The following is a 12,040-nucleotide window of genomic DNA, read 5'->3' on the forward strand; positions in this document are numbered from 1 at the left end:
ACTCTTGATATGATGAAAATAATTAAAACTTTACTTTTAATAGAATATAGTATAAAAAAATTGTACACAAACATACACACAAAGATGAAGGTTTGTTTTTTTACATTTCAACTCCACATCCAATATCATGAAATCTTAATCAGATATGAGTGAGTACACTCATAGGATTCAATATTCTTAGTGAAAGTTCATATGGGTGCACTTGAGGTGAAAACATCTGAGCAGAAAAATCAATGGATATCAAGAAAATTAATGATTATAAAATCAGTGGATATCCAGAGAAAATAGCAGAAAACAGTGGCACGTGTTACAGTACTTAAGACTCTAGTATTAGTCTGATATGTGGTGCCTTCTGTTAGTCTCCAGGTAAGGACTTATTTGCTGCATATAAATCTGTTACCAACAGTGTACACAATCTAAATAGATAAGAGGATTGGTAAGAGTCAAAGGTTGCTCCAACACTTCTGCTTTTCGCATTAGATAAGGTGTTATTACTGCACCCAATATTCCCTAGAGGTCTCCCATCCAGGTACTGATTTGGCTTCTCACTGCTTTGCTTCCAAGATCAGACGAGATTGGGCGTAACCAGTGAGATATGGCAGTAAGTTCTCAATTATTGCAAATGAGAAAGTGTGTGGTTATTGGCAAATACCGAGATTAGAAGTACTTCTGCTGTCCAATGATTATGCACAGAATCTGTTACTCTAGCATTGCAGAGAGATGTTAAGCTGGCATTTGGATGAGAGAGTACTGAAAAGTTAAATACATATAATAGGTTCGGGGTCCGCCTTCTGCTGTCCATTGTCATATAATTTATAGCGGACAGTGGATGAGAGAGACGGATTGCCTTTCCCTATTGAAAATGAAGAGTAATGGTTGGTGAAACTTATTAGATAACGGTATGACAGATGTCAGAATATCCAATCAACAGTGAGTGCTGTACACTCCAAGAACCAACATAGTTTATACTTTGTAAGAAGAGTATATACTGTGGTTCTTTTGAAACAAAAAAACAATTTTACATAATGATACGCAGGATACATAGTGGAGTCATTGCGTGAGTCTGGAAATTCCACAATGCTTTCAAATTGTATTTATGCAGAAGAGAAAGCAGTGTTTGTGTGTAGTTCACAAAGTTAGTGAGACACGTAACTTGTTTGTACTTAGGTAGATCCTTGCTCAGCTTAGTTCTGTTGAAGTCGCCCAGTACTATAAGCAGAGAGTCGGGGTGTTTTTGTTCTATGTCGGAAATGCTTACGGCCAGGTGGTGCAGGGCTTCGTTCACGCAGGCGAGGGGGGGGATGTACACTCCCACAAAGACAATTGAGGCAAATTGCCGGGGGGAATAGAAGGGGTTACAGTTGATACTTTGCATCTCCAGGTGAGGGCTACATAATTTGTCTAGGATTGTGACATTGGTGCACCATCCGTCGTTGATGTAGAAGCAGATGCCACCACCCTTCATTTCTCTAACGTCCTAAGTGGATGCTGGGACTCCGTAAGGACCATGGGGAATAGCGGCTCCGCAGGAGACGGGGCACAAAATAAAAGCTTGAGATATCTGGTGGTGTGCACTGGCTCCTCCCCCTATGACCCTCCTCCAAGCCAGTTAGATTTTTGTGCCCGGCCGAGAAGGGTGCAAACTAGGTAGCTCTCCAGAGCTGCTTAGAATAAAAGTTTAGTTAGGTTTTTTTATTTTCAGTGAGTCCTGCTGGCAACAGGCTCACTGCATCGTGGGACTAAGGGGAGAAGAAGCGAACTCACCTGAGTGCAGAGTGGATTGGGCTTCTTAGGCTACTGGACGTTAGCTCCAGAGGGACGATCACAGGTTCAGCCTGGATGGGTCACCGGAGCCGCGCCGCCGTCCCCCTTACAGAGCCAGAAGAGACGAAGGTCCGGTGAAAGCGGCGGCAGAAGACATCCTGTCTTCAAGACTAAGGTAGCGCACAGCACCGCAGCTGTGCGCCATTGCTCTCAGCACACTTCACACTCCGGTCACTGAGGGTGCAGGGCGCTGGGGGGGAGCGCCCTGAGACGCAATATAACACACATATACCTTAGCTGGCAAAAGGAATACATCACATATAGCTCCAGGGCTATATGGATGTATTTTTCCCCCTGCCATTTTACACAAAAAAGCGGGAGTTAAGGACGTCGTGAAGGGGCGGGGCCTATCTCCTCAGCACACTGGCGCCATTATTCCCTCACAGCTCCGCTGGAAGGACGGCTCCCTGATTCTCCCCTGCAGTACTGCATCTGATTCAGGGTAAAAAAGAGAAGGGGGGGGCATTTTGGCAGCAAATAACTAGATTAACAGCAGCTATAAGGGATTAACACTTATATAAGGTTATCCCTGTATATATATAGCGCTGGGTGTGTGCTGGCAGACTCTCCCTCTGTCTCTCCAAAGGGCTAAGTAGGGTCCTGTCCTCTATCAGAGCATTCCCGGTGTGTGTGCTGTGTGTCGGTACGTGTGTGTCGACATGTATGAGGAGGAAAATGAGGTGGAGGCGGAGCAGTTGCCTGTGTTAGTGATGTCACCCCCTAGGGAGTCGACACCTGACTGGATGATTGTGTTTAAGCAATTAAGTGATAATGTCAGCAATTTACAAAAAACTGTTGACGACATGAGAAAGCCGGCAAATCAATTAGTGCCTGTTCAGGCGTCTCAGACACCCTCAGGGGCCCTAAAACGGCCGCTACCTCAGTGGGTCGACACGGATCCAGATACAGATACTGAATCTAGTGTCGACGGTGACGAGACAAACGTAATGTCCAGTAGGGCCACACGTTACATGATCACGGCAATGAAAGAGGCATTGAACCTTTCTGACACTACAAATACCTCAAAGGCGGGTATTATGTGGGGTGTGAAAAAACTGCCAATAGTTTTTCTGGAGTCTGAGGAAATAAATGAGGTGTGTGATAAAGCGTGGGTTTCCCCCGATAAAAAACCGCTAATTTCTAATAAGTTATTAGCACTATACCCTTTCCCGCCAGAGGTTAGGGCACGGTGGGAAACACCCCCTAGGGTAGATAAGGCGCTCACACGTTTATCAAAGAACCAGCTGATAGGAGGCTGGAAAATATCCTGAAAAGTATATACACACATACTGGTGTTATACTGCGACCAGCAATCGCATCAGCCTGGATGTGCAGTGCTGGAGTCGCATGGGCGGATTCCCTGACTGAGAATATTGATACCCTGGATAGGGACAATATTCTGTTAACTATAGAACATTTAAAGGATGCATTGCTATATATGCGTGATGCGCAGAGGGATATTTGTACCCTGGCATCAAGAGTAAGCGCAATGTCCATCTCTGCCAGAAGAGCATTATGGACCAGACAGTGGTCAGGGGACGCAGATTCCAAACGGCACATGGAAGTATTGCCGTATAAGGGGGAGGAGTTATTTGGGGCTGGTCTAACAGACCTGGTGGCCACGGCAACGGCTGGAAAATCCACCTTTTTACCCCAGGTTACTTCACATCAACAGAAAAAGACAGTCTTTTCAAACTCAGTCCTTTCGTTCCTATAAGTACAAGCGAGCAAAAGGTCACTCTTTTCTGCCAAGAGCAGAGGAAGAGGAAAAAGGCAGCACCATGCAGCCGCTTCCCAGGAGCAGAAGCCCTCCCCTGCTTCTGCCAAGTCTTCAGCATGACGCTGGGGCTTTACAAGCAGACTCAGACACGGTGGGGGCCCGTCTCAAGAATTTCAACGCGCAGTGGGCTCACTCGCAAGTGGATCCCTGGATTCTACAGGTAGTATCACAGGGGTACAAACTGGAATTCGAGGCGTTTCCTCCTCATCGGTTCCTGAAGTCTGCTTTACCAAAGTCTCCCTCCGACAGGGAGGCAGTTCTGGAAGCCATTCACAAGCTGTACTCCCAGCAGGTGATAATCAAGGTACCCCTCTTACAACAGGGGAAGGGGTATTATTCCACACTATTTGTGGTACCGAAGCCGGACGGCTCGGTGAGACCAATATTAAATCTAAAATCTTTGAACACTTACATAAAAAGGTTCAAATTCAAGATGGAGTCACTCAGAGCGGTGATAGCGAACCTGGAAGAGGGGGACTATATGGTGTCGCTGGACATCAAGGATGCTTATCTCCACATCCCAATATATCCTTCTCACCAAGGGTACCTCAGGTTTGTAGTACAAAACTCATCAGTTTCAGACGCTGCCGTTTGGATTGTCCACGGCGCCTCGGGTCTTTACCAAGGTAATGGCCGAAATGATGATTCTTCTACGAAGAAAAGGCATCTTAATTATCCCTTACTTGGACGATCTCCTGATAAGGGCAAGAACCAAGGAACAGTTAGAAGTCGGAGTGGCACTATCTCAGGTAGTGCTAAGTCAGCACGGATGGATTCTAAATATTCCAAAATCGCAGCTGATTCCAACGACACGTCTACTGTTCTTAGGAATGATTCTGGACACAGTCCAGAAGAAGGTGTTTCTCCCGGAGGAGGCGGCCAGGGAGTTATCCGAGCTAGTCAGGAACCTCCTAAAACCAGGACAGGTCTCAGTGCATCAGTGCACAAGGGTCCTGGGAAAAATGGTGGCTTCTTACGAAGCGATTCCATTCGGAAGATTCCATGCAAGAACTTTTCAGTGGGATCTACTGGGAAAATGGTCCGGATCGCATCTTCAGATGCATCAACGGATAACCCTGTCGCCAAGGACAAGGGTGTCTCTCCTGTGGTGGCTTCAGAAGGCTCATCTACTAGAGGGCCGCAGATTTGGCATTCAGGATTGGATCCTGGTAACCACGGATGCCAGCCTGAGAGGCTGGGGAGCAGTCACACAGGGAAGGAATTTCCAGGGCTTGTGGTCAAGCATGGAAACATCTCTTCATATAAACATTCTAGAACTAAGGGCCATTTACAATGCCTTAATTCAAGCAAAACCTCTGCTTCAGGGTCAGGCGGTGTTGATCCAGTCGGACAACATCACGTCAGTCGCCCACATAAACAGACAGGGCGGCACGAGAAGCAGGAGGGCAATGGCAGAAACTGCAAGGATTCTTCGCTGGGCGGAAAATCATGTGATAGCACTGTCAGCAGTGTTCATTCCGGGAGTGGACAACTGGGAAGCAGACTTCCTCAGCAGACACGACCTTCACCCGGGAGAGTGGGGACTTCACCCAGAAGTCTTCCACCAAATTGTAAACCGTTGGGAAAGACCAAAGGTGGACATGATGGCGTCACGTCTAAACAAAAAACTGGACAGATATTGCGCCAGGTCAAGGGACCCTCAGGCAATAGCAGTGGACGCTCTGGTAACGCCGTGGGTGTACCAGTCAGTGTATGTATTCCCTCCTCTGCCCCTCATACCGAAAGTATTGAGAATCATAAGAAGGAGAGGAGTAAGAACTATACTCGTGGTTCCGGATTGGCCAAGAAGGTCTTGGTACCCGGAACTTCAAGAGATGCTCACGGACGAACCGTGGCCTCTACCTCTAAGACAGGACCTGCTACTGCAGGGGCCTTGTCTGTTCCAAGACTTACCGCGGCTGCGTTTGACGGCATGGCGGTTGAACGCCGGATCCTGAAGGACAAGGGCATTCCAGAAGAAGTCATCCCTACTCTGGTAAAAGCCAGAAAGGAAGTAACCGCAAAACATTATCACCGCATTTGGCGTAAATATGTTGAGTGGTGTGAGGCCAAGAAGGCCCCTACACAGGAATTTCAACTGGGTCGTTTCTTGCATTTCCTGCAAACAGGACTGTCTATGGGCCTAAAATTAGGGTCCATTAAGGTTCATATTTCGGCCCTGTCGATATTCTTCCAGAAAGAACTGGCTTCAGTACCTGAAGTTCAGACATTTGTGAAAGGGGTGCTGCACATACAGCCTCCTTTTGTGCCTCCAGTGGCACCTTGGGATCTCAATGTTGTGTTGAGATTTCTAAAATCACACTGGTTTGAACCATTGTCTACGGTAGATTTAAAATATCTCACGTGGAAGGTGTCGATGCTGTTGGCCTTGGCTTCAGCTAGGCGTGTGTCAGAATTGGCGGCTTTATCATGTAAAAGCCCTTACCTAAATTTTCATTCTGACAGGGCGGAATTGAGGACTCGTCCTCAATTTCTACCTAAGGTGGTTTCTGCATTTCACATGAACCAACCTATTGTGGTACCTGCGGCTACTAGGGACTTAGAGGACTCTAAGTTGCTGGACGTTGTCAGGGCCTTGAAAATATGTTTCCAGGACGGCTGGAGTCAGGAAAACTGACTCGCTGTTTATCCTGTATGCACCCAACAAGCTGGGTGCTCCTGCTTCAAAGCAGACGATTGCTCGTTGGATTTGTAGTACAATTCAGCTTGCACATTCCGTGGCAGGATTGCCACAGCCAAAATCAGTAAAAGCCCATTCCACAAGGAAAGTGGGCTCATCTTGGGCGGCTGCCCGAGGGGTCTCGGCTTTACAACTTTGCCGAGCAGCTACTTGGTCAGGGGAAAACACGTTTGCTAAATTCTACAAATTTGATACCCTGGCTGAGGAGGACCTGGAGTTCTCTCATTCGGTGCTGCAGAGTCATCCGCACTCTCCCGCCCGTTTGGGAGCTTTGGTATAATCCCCATGGTCCTTACGGAGTCCCAGCATCCACTTAGGACGTTAGAGAAAATAAGATTTTACTTACCGATAAATCTATTTCTCGTAGTCCGTAGTGGATGCTGGGCGCCCATCCCTAGTGCGGATTGTCTGCAATACTTGTATATAGTTATTGTTACAAAAAATTCGGGTTATTATTGTTGAGCCATCTTTTCAGAGGCTCCTTTAAATTTATCATACTGTTAACTGGGTTCAGATCACGAGTTGTACGGTGTGATTGGTGTGGCTGGTATGAGTCTTACCCGGGATTCAATATCCTTCCTTATTATGTACGCTCGTCCGGGCACAGTATCCTAACTGGCTTGGAGGAGGGTCATAGGGGGAGGAGCCAGTGCACACCACCTGATATCTCAAGCTTTTATTTTGTGCCCTGTCTCCTGCGGAGCCGCTATTCCCCATGGTCCTTACGGAGTCCCAGCATCCACTACGGACTACGAGAAATAGATTTATCGGTAAGTAAAATCTTATTTTTTCCTGAAAGAACCTTGGAGCGATCGGCCCTGAAGAGACTGAAGCCCGGCAGAGACATCGGGTTGTCCGCAGTATGGTCGTCTAGCCACGTCTCCGTAAATCAGAGGATGGACGATCCTGTAATGCCTGACCCTGCGCTGCCCAGAAGGAGGAACAATTAGTTGAACTTGCCAGTGGGCGCACATTCGAAAGCAGGATTGCGCGAAGTGCACACCGGTGCCCTCGGCGACGACGCCTCACTAGGGCGCCTGCACGACAGCCTCTCCTCTGAGCCCAGGTCCTTCTACTAGAGCCGACATGAGGGCCTCCGCCATTCTCTTTACCGGGCTGGCGATCCACCCGCCAGTTGCCGCCCGGGCTGCGGAGGGGGCACGGTCGCTCGGTCATCCACTTCGGTGTCCACGACGTCTGCATCCCTGCTACACAGGGCAGCAAGGGCTGCTGATCCGCCTGCTGACGGGCCCGAATGTGGGGTAAGCACCGTGGGAGCGCTCCAATTTAGGAGAGCTTCCCTGCTGTATTTGGTCACCGTTGAGGTAGACAAGGGTGGGGGAAACAGGTATTTTGTCTGAGCAGCGTAGCTCCGAGGCAGCCATCTGCGGTGCCATCATAGATTGGAATCGCTATAATCGTTGTTGCTGTAACCTATTGCTGCTCCTTAATACAATGGGTATATTTGAAACAAGTGATACTGTAAATAAAATAACTTTTTGCTTTTTCTGTTGCTGATTTAGTCAATTATTCCAGGACACGTGGAAAGGTGTTAGAATCCAATTCCTGTTGTGTAGGTGTGAAAGATCTGTGTGAGAGGCCTTTGAAGTGATTTCTTCTGGGGGTAGTGATAAAGTGTTCTGTGGAATGGCTCCTACAAATTGAAGTGAGCAGTGACCCTTCAGTGATTCAGAGCCTGAATATGCTGTATATTTGTTGATTAATGCAAGAAGTCAGTTGTTTGTTGCTTATAGAACAGAGGTGAATGATGTCTAAGTGAGGGTCTGGATGGAGCTAAAGATAGGTTGCAGTACACAGTACCTTGTCTGGGATGTCCAATGCAGAGTACAGTAGATTCGAAACTGAAGGACTTCTCAGTGGAGAGATGCAGAGTTTTCAATCTAGTGTGTATCTCAGAGCAGGAATGCAATCCGTTGGTTTTGATAAGATGTCTGCGTAGAGTAGTACAAGTTAAAGGTAAGTCCTTGGCTATTTATGATGATTCATAGGTCAGTTGTGGTGAATTTAAGTTGTTTTATGGAGAGGATCAGCAGCATGCAAAAGGTGAGGCAGCCATCTTGGTGATTCATGACGGTGGACCGCGATGCCTGGAAGGCTGTGTCAGATGGGAGCCCTACTACAATTCTTCAGTCACATCTGGTCAAGTTCGTGCCGGGAACCCTGGGTCATAGATCTTATTTCCCAGGGCTACAGACTGGAGTTCCAAGATAATTCAAATCAGGCTTACCAGCTTCTCAAGAGCAAGTACAACTATAACTTTACAGCATGCCATCCAAAAACTGGTACAGACTCAAGTCATTGTGCTAGTTCCACCTCATCTGCAAAACAAGGGGTACTGTTCCAAATTGTTTGTAGTACTGAACCCAGACGGTTTGGTACGGCCGATTTTGAACCTCAAGCCCTTGAACCCGTACTTAAGAGTGTTAAAAATTTAAGATGGAATCTCTGAGAGCGGTGATCTCAGGTCTGGAGGAGGGGGAATTCCTAGTGTCTCTGGATATCAAGGATGCGTACCTTCACATCCCGATTTGGCCGCCTCATCAGGCTTATCTACGGTTTGCACTGCAGGACTGTCACTACCAGTTCCAGTCCCTGCCATTTGGTCTCTCCACTGGACCGAAGGTGTTCACCAAGGTGATGGCAGAGATTATGTTTCTACTCCGCAAACAGGGAGTGAATAGAATTCCGTACCTGGACGATCTTCTGATAAAGGCACCGTCCAGGAAGAGGTTGCTGGATAGCATTGGTCTCTCAACCAAACTTCTACAGGATCACGGGTTCCTTCCGTGGGAAAAGGTATTGGTAATCCAGTCGATGGTTCAGGATGTCCTCAAGCCAACCCGAATATCGGTGCATCTATGCATTCGCCTTCTGGGAAAAATGGTGGCCTCTTACGAGGCGCTTCAATACAGATGGTTTCACACAAGATCCTTCCAGCTCGATCTGTTGGACAAATGGTCTGGATCGCATCTTCACATGCACCAGAGGATCCGCCTGTCACCAAAGCCAGGATCTCCCTTTTGTGGTGGCTACAGACTTCTCACCTCGTCGCTGGTTTGGAGGTTCAGAATTCAGAACTGGTTCTGTTAACCACAGACGCAAGCCTCAGAGGTTGGGGAGCAGTCACCCAGGGGGGGCAGTTTCAAAGAAGATCTTCAAGTCAGGAAGTCATCCTTCCAATCAACATTCTGGAACTCTGGGCCATATACAATGCCCTTCTGCAGGCCTTTTATCTTCAAGTTCGGCCATTCAGGTCCAGTCGGGACAATGTGACTGCAGTGACGTACATAAACCGACAGGGCGGAACGAAAAAGCAGAACATCAATGTCAGAGGTGTCAAGAATTCTCTGGGCAGAAAAAAACGCCTGTGGCATTGTCAGTGGTCTTCATTCTGGGAATAGACAACAGGGAAGCAGACTTCCTCAGCAGACACGACCTGCACTCAGGAGTGAGGCCTTCATCCGGAGGTGTTCGGGTGCTTGACACGTCGGTGGGAATATCCTCAGATCGACATGATGGCCTCTCATTTCAACAAGAAGCTCAAGCAGTATTGTTCCAGGTTGGGAGACCCACAGGCAGCGGCAGTGGAAGCTCTGACGACACCATGGGTTTATCAGACGGTGTACGTGGTTCCTCCACTTCCTCTGATCCCAAGGATTCTAAAAAGAATAAAAAGGGATTAGGTTCAAGCAATAATCATTTCTCTGGACTAGCCAAGAAGGGTATGCGGACATTCTGGAGATGCTCCTCGAAGATCCATGGCCTCTACCTCTTCGCGAGGATCTTCTACAACAGGGCCCGTTCGTCTATCAGAACTTACTGCAGCTATGTTTGACGGCATGGAAGTTGAACAGCTGATTTTAGCCAGGAGAGGGATTCCTCACAAGGTCATCCCGACTATGAGCCAAGCCAGGATGGGGGTAACGTCAAAACATTACCACCGTATTTGGAAGAAATACGTTTCTTGGTGTGAGAGCAGAAGTTATTCTGCGGTGGAATTTCATTTGGGATGTTTCCTGCTTTTTCTGCAGGTTGGTGTGAATGTGGGCCTACGTCTGGGCTCCATAAAAGTCCAGATTTCGGCCTTGTCCATTTTTATTTTTTTCAATAACAATTGGCTTCTCTCCCTGGTCCAGATGTTCTTGAAAGGTGTACTGCATATCCAACCTCCCTTTGTGCCTCCCACGGCACCTTGGGATCTCAATTTGGTGCTGCAGTTCCTCCAATCGGACTGGTTTGAACCGTTACAGGAGGTGGACGTAAAATATCTTACGTGGAAAACTGTCACACTGTTGTCCTTGGCTTCAGCAAGACATGTGTCGGAGCTGGGGGCTTTGTTTTGCAAAAGCCCCTATTTCATTTTCCATGAGGACAGAGCTGAACTCAGAACTTATCAGCAATTTCTTCCTTAAGTGGTGTCTCGGTTTCACATCAACCAACCTATTGTGGTCCCGGTTGTCAGACACCTCTGCTACTTCAAAGTCTTTGGATGTTGTGCGGGCTTTAAAGGTGTATGTAAAAAAAAAAAAAAAAACAGCTCGTCTACGAAAATCGGACTTGCTGTTTGTTCTTTACGACCCCAATAAGATTGGGTGTCCTGCTTCTAAGCGAGGCATTCCCAACCACGGTTCTCAAGGCACACCAACAGTGCAGGTTTTAGTAATATCCAGGCTGCAGCACAGATGGTTAAATCAAAATAACTGAGCTACTAATCGTCACCTGTGCTGAAGCCTGGATATCCCTAAAACCTGCACTGTTAGTGTGACTTGAGGACCGTGGTTGGGAATGCCTGTAATTGCACACAGGATCAGGCTTACTATCCAGCATGCTTATTCCAGACCAGGCTTGCCGGTTCCAAAATCTGTACAGGCCCACTCTACTAGGTCGGTGGGTTCTACTTGGGCGGCTGCCTGGGGTGTCTTGGCTTTACAGCTCTGCCGAGCAGCTACTTGGTCAGGTTTGAACACGTTTGCAAAGTTTTACAAGTTCGATACCTTGGCCACTGAGGACCTTCAGTTTGGTCAGTCAGTTCTGCAAGAACCTCAGCACCCTCCCACTCGGTTAGGGAGCTTTGGTACATCCTCATGGTACTAAATGGACCCCAGTATCCTCTAGGACGTAAGAGAAAATAGGATTTTAATTACCTACTAGTAAATCCTTTTCTCATAGTCCGTAGAGGATACTGGCCGCGCGCCCAGTGCTTCGTTTATTCCTGCGCTGTTACTTGGTTAAGTATTGTTGTTTGGTTCAGCTGTTGCTGTTCCTGTTTTCAAGTTTGGTTAGCTTGGCTTTCCTCTTGTTTGTGTGCTGGTTCGGAATCTCACCACTATCCTTTTATAGCCTTCTCCCAAAGTATGTCTGTCTCCTCGGGCACAGTTTCCTAGACTAAGTCTGGGCATAGAGGGAGGAGCCAGCCCACACTATCAAATTCTTAAACTGCCCATGGCTCCCAGTGCACCCATCTATACCCCGTGGAACTAAATGGACCCCAATATCCTCTACGGACTACGAGAAAAGTATTTATCAATGGGTAATTAAAATCCTATTTTTAATCTTAAATTAAGTGTGCCATGTCTTCTAAGTGGGTCACCTTCAAGACTTTCCTAGAGAAGGATGTGCCTGCCCATGTCAACTAAATGAATGTTGACATTCTGGTGTTGATATGGTGGCTGCACCCCATCTGATTTGTCTGAAGTTCTTAAATGTCTTTGGAG

The 12,040-nt window shown here is 47.5% G+C and overlaps 1 pseudogene; it reads right to left on the reverse strand.

The window, feature by feature from the left end:
* Window positions 1-488: 488 nt before the first annotated feature.
* On the reverse strand, window positions 489-607 carry LOC134895628 (5S ribosomal RNA; annotated as a pseudogene).
* Between the last annotated feature and the right edge of the window lie 11,433 nt (window positions 608-12,040).

This window comes from Pseudophryne corroboree, chromosome 3 (genome assembly GCF_028390025.1).
Source record: "Pseudophryne corroboree isolate aPseCor3 chromosome 3, aPseCor3.hap2, whole genome shotgun sequence".
Taxonomy (NCBI): domain Eukaryota; kingdom Metazoa; phylum Chordata; class Amphibia; order Anura; family Myobatrachidae; genus Pseudophryne; species Pseudophryne corroboree.